The 5349-nt window shown below is 50.4% G+C and overlaps 1 non-coding gene across 1 annotated transcript; it reads left to right on the forward strand.

The window, feature by feature from the left end:
* The first annotated feature begins 1235 nt into the window (after positions 1 to 1235).
* Trnan-guu (transfer RNA asparagine (anticodon GUU)) lies at positions 1236 to 1308 on the forward strand. Its single transcript has one exon. It is a non-coding gene; the product is annotated as a tRNA-Asn (tRNA).
* The last annotated feature ends 4041 nt before the right edge of the window (positions 1309 to 5349 follow it).

The following is a 5349-nucleotide window of genomic DNA, read 5'->3' on the forward strand; positions in this document are numbered from 1 at the left end:
CTTTCAAACCCATACCCCGGCCCTTCTTATCAACGTCCTCGCTTTCTTGTCCTTCACTTTCCTCGTATTGCCAACTGCCAACTTTCCTCCTTGCTACGAGAGCGACATATATGTATTGGCATCATCGTGGAAGACCAGCCATATTGGCTGGCTCCCTTTAACGCAACAAAAGCACTAGTCTACAACCATCGCAACGCCAACACCCGAAGACGAGCTCACGGCTGTTCTGGGATTGATGTACGTGCTAGATGCCACCTCGCAACAAACCATAACTCACGGAGAGTTGCTCGTGGGACAGCAGCACGAAGGATATTAGAAGCGGATGATATACCTACCATTCCTTTCTTCGAAGAGGGTCGCTGATGTTTGCCACCACCTACCAAACTGGACGGCCCCAAGGACTGCTCTCTCCCTGTATAACACTCTACGGATGCCCGCTCTGACCCTGTTCAGTACCTCAACGGCGGTGCGAGCACGGCCACCGTGCACAGCTATGCAGCGTGCTATCCAGACCTGGTACTTTATTTCTACCGCCAGGAGTACAATCTGGCGTCTATCGCAGACCGGAACTGGGAGCGAGCTCACTAACTGGACCGTGCTCTACCGAATGAACGGAATGCCCTAAAGCACCTCAGCCTTGTGCCACAAAAAACCCCGGAGCAGACAATTGCGAAAAGCGTGCTCCGATGTTTCAAAGGTAGGGCAGAGAAAGGGCAAAAAGGCCTGGTCAAACCGAAGCGGGACAACCTGTCCCTGAGAGGTAAAACGTCGTGCGCAAGACGCCACTGCAAGCTTGCACGGCGCGCATCCAACCAGCCGGCCGTAATATGACGCCACGCGATCGGCCGAGGCACAGCCGAGCTCGCCGTCGGAAGGAGCTTCAGAAGAGCGGCATAGCGCGTAGGCGAAGGACGTTCAAACGTACTCTCTCAAGTGCGAGGCCACAAACTCAGAGCGCGGTCTATTCTGCACAAGCGGGCGAAACAGACGTACATGAGAGAACTGATGATCTGAGGCTGGAACAACATAGGAGGGACAAACACGTACAAGGCCTCAAGTTGCCTAAGAAATTAAAAGATGAAAGTCACTGAAAAGGTTCGAAAAAGGCGTCGATCCCTGTCGTATGAATGTGTGTATGAGTGTGCAAAAATGTAAGAGTGAAAGGAGGATGAGTGAGAGAGAGTGACTGGTTTGTCCCTTCAGATGACGCACCCTGGAAGTCGCTGCGAAGGCGTGTTAGCTTAGCTCAATTGGTAGAGCCCTGGACCGTTAATCCAGAAGATGTGGGTTCGAGTCCTACAGCTGGCTAACCTTTTCAGTGACTTTCATCTTTGAAACAGACGTACGTCTGGACCTAAGCAGTATTGCAGGAGATCGTGGGCGGGGTGGCCAGGGTCACTAAGGCCGTCAAAAATTGCCTTTATCCCGAGCGCAAGACAGTTGATTCTTACGTGCGGAACCCGCAAACCGCCAACCTCTCTCGGCTGCTACATACGTGTACGGGATACCCACTCAGCTCCGTTGCCCCAGATGAACCGAAAGGCCGTACGAGTTGCTGCAAGGAAAACCTGACGAGGGGGAAGGCAAACTGTCCCGTGATACCAATATTTACTCAGGGACCACGACGCAGCCAGGAGAGCTCTACAGGTAATAGGGAGCACTAGGCCCCTTAAATCAGTGAGAACCGAGACGCTGCGCTCGTGAACACGCAACCAAAACATAGAAGAGATCCCAGCCCTATTATTGCGAATACCAAGATCTCTCTCTCTCTCTGTATTGGCATCAGAGCGGAAGCCCAGCCACACAGACTGGCTCCCTCTAACGTTTCACACGGACTAAACTAAGGGTACGTAGATGCCAACTCTAGAGCAATATGATCTCTAGATTAATATGTGTGCTGGACATCACCATGCAACGAACGAAGACTCGCGGAAAGCTGCGAACGTGACAACGGCACACTGTACTTGGCCACCTAAAAGTGAAGCACATGCGTACCTCTATCATCTTCAAAGAGGATTGCTAGATTCCAAGATTCCATTGTTAGTGCGACGACTGTCGCAAACGCTGTGTTGCAGTCTTCCCACTGCTACACATCATCAGTGCTAGTTATCCAACTTTGCCGGTGTGGTTGAAGCTTAACAATAAAAGTGTTCGCCTCTCACGCCACATAGCGGTACGCAATGAAGACGCCATTCTACTTTTGAGAACTGAAATAAATCTTGATCATGGTACACCTTTAAAAATGAACTTCACCATACAGCACGCACGTAGTCAACCATCATCCCCAGTGACCTCGTTCTTTCCCCTGATTTACTGAAAACGGGGGCGTACGCTATTTTGTGTTACTTGCCCTTTCACCACCATCACGACCACCTTGTATTACTTGATGACAATACGCCATTCGTTTTTCATGAAATCAACGGAGAGAACGTTGCCATACGGGATGGTGGTGGTGGTGGCAGTGACGTTTATTAGTAAAAGAAGTCCGCAGCAGTCTGCCTGCTCAGAATAGTGGCGGCAGGTACATGTCGAAGGGAGGGGGTAGGGGACGAAGAGATTAAGCTAACAGAGGAAGAAGAGGGGATGGAAGGAAGGTGAGGATTGTCGAAATAGAGACGGGGATCTGCTTTGGGCCTGGTTACACCGACGCTCTTGAGAACCCCTCCAAGCCTCACATTCCACTGCCTGCCTGGCAGGCGTATCCCGTACAAACTCCTCTTCAAAAGGCAGACGTCATCTCTATTTCCTTCATGAAACATGTATGGTAAAACCTCTGGAACCAGAGTCTGGTATTCCCAAAGCACTCTGGGCGCACTCCCTTGAAACTTCCGGTTATGTACGAAATACGCGTTCCACCAGCTCGGTGGGCGGGCAGGTGCCAAACCAGCTGTGGTTTGGCAAAGGGCATCTGGATGCAGATCCCTGGGCCATAAACAAGCGGCGTCGATCGTCCAAACTGGACCCAAAGGCAGTAGAATATATGTTCGCCGGGTACCCCGAGGGCGTAAAAGGGTACAACTTGTGGGACAGAGAAACCGACGGTTTCTTCGTCAACCGTGACATTTTCTTTGACGAAGATTGCTTTCCGTGCAAGGGCATAAACAACACGCTGGCCCCACCTTGTCAACCTGGATTCAGCGATGGTGCCGTGGGTTTACACTTAAATTATGATAGCATTGACTGCAAAAAACTCAACGAAAGCGCTAGTGGAACCGTCGGAGGTTGCGCGAGCGACTGCAGACGTGTGCCCTCCAAATGTTGATGCCATCACTGGCTCATGCTGTCAACGTGGTCCGCAATCAGCGCTTCCCAGGCATTCCGAGCAGCTAGACACCAAGCCCAAGCAAAGTTATTCGTAATTTGCAGTAAAAATAAGCGATTTCGTGCTAGGCCCAAAAATTGCGGAAAAAGCACTGTCAGTGCCTGACGGAACCGAATGGAGAAAGACCATAGAAGAGGATATTACAAATTATATATTTTTTTAAATCTTGCCGCGATCCCGACGATCTTTTTGTCGGCCGCGCATTCGAAGACAGGGCCCATCCTGGGGGGGACGACGTCATCCACGGGCCCTTCTCCAAAATCTGAAGGACCAGCTCACGTTCGCTTCCCTCAACCGCGAAGGGAGACCTGAAAATAAGGAAAACTTATTTGCAGTGCATCAGTGATCTTTACAGGATCTAAAAAATACCTTCCCGGAACAACACTGCAAGCGGCACTGCCCCGACGACCCACCTGGGGGCGGACCGCGTTATCAAGGGGTCCCTCTTCGTATATGAAGGAACGGATCCCATCTGCCCCACTCCGCCGTTTACGCGGATTTGAAGGGAGATCAGAGCAGGAAGACAGGAGAGAACAAATCACGGTATGTTGTTCCTCGGGGGCGAGCGGTCGGGATGTATTAAAAAGTAAATGGATCTTCCGGAAGAACTACAACGAAAACGGTGATCAAGACAAGTCGTTATTCGCGTGTTGCTTCTCCTAGGTTGAACGAATTGACTTGAAGGAGACATTTTCGCCCGTGATAAAGCTGAAGTCGGGTCGTACACTTCAAAAATCGTGGCACTTTTGTGATGCGTTGCAAAGCGTCCCTCTTTTGCGAAAACGCGTTACTTTGCTCAAGTGCCACTTTCACACATTTTTGTTACTTTTCGAATAATCTGTGACGAGACCTCTCATAGCAAGTGTCACGAGCAAGGTCACGCACTCTACAAGCAGAGCTTCATTATGGTGAAGTAGAAGGACGGGTGTACTGATCGGCCGCTGTCGCGTGTAGCTGCATCCGATCGCCTCTGGTAGGCTTTCACGAAACTATGCATCACGTGAGGTACCCTGCGCTATAAACCACGTTGTACACGGTTTCATCTTCTCGCGCACACACACTTTCAAATGAACTTCACCGCATGGCACGCAACTACCCAACCATGATCTCGAATGATATCGTTATCTGCCCCGATTTGTTGAAAAGGGAGGCATACGCCTTTTTTGTGACAATTATGAACAACGTAAGTGTCACAAAAAAGGCGTACGCCTCCAGTTTTCAACAAAGCAGGACAGATAACATAACAGATAACGGAAAGGCAACCAGAAGGATAATGTCCGCACCCGCAAACTTTGCCCAATCGATAACCTTCACCTGTTTGGCCTCCCTGCTAAACCCCCGGACGTTTAAGGTTGCAAGACTGAAGAGAGACATTAAAAGGAAAGGAAATGCAGCGAGTTGAACACTCGCACGAGCTTCGAAGTGCATGATGACTCTCAAATGGACGATGAGTCCCATTTGAGAGTCATCATGCACTTCGGAGCCGTCGGAGGACACACGCATACGTTTGGCGACAGAGGCCGGAAAATCCCTATCACCCACGTGTACCCCCTTAGTTAGCGCGTATTGTATCAAGGAAGATAACTACCTATGGAGGTAGCCTCTTTTACACAAACTCTATCTTACATGCCAGATAACAACGCTACAAAGGGAGATTGCTTTTTGTACGTGCGAACAATCCTGAAACTCCGGAAGAGTCGATACGGGGGAGCAGTACAGTCCTAGTGGGCTTACTATAACTTGATATGCCACTCACCTTGACCATAATCAAAGAGCCGACTCGCTGTAAGCCAGCGGCGACAGCACTCCACAGACCCAAATAATGACTGCTCACGAATGATATGTGCACGCAGCCCGGCTCTTACTGCCTGAAAAATAGCCAGGTTCCCAACTTCTGGGCCACCAAAGGACAGCCGGCACCGGCGAATCCAAATTTGGAAGTTAATTTCCGAAATGAGCAATGCTAGGTGCTTCCGCTCTGCGTGTGCGACCAGCAACGCCTCCAGGTACCTTACGGTGGCCCAATA

This window comes from Ornithodoros turicata, chromosome 9 (genome assembly GCF_037126465.1).
Source record: "Ornithodoros turicata isolate Travis chromosome 9, ASM3712646v1, whole genome shotgun sequence".
In the NCBI taxonomy this organism is placed as follows: Eukaryota; Metazoa; Arthropoda; class Arachnida; order Ixodida; family Argasidae; genus Ornithodoros; species Ornithodoros turicata.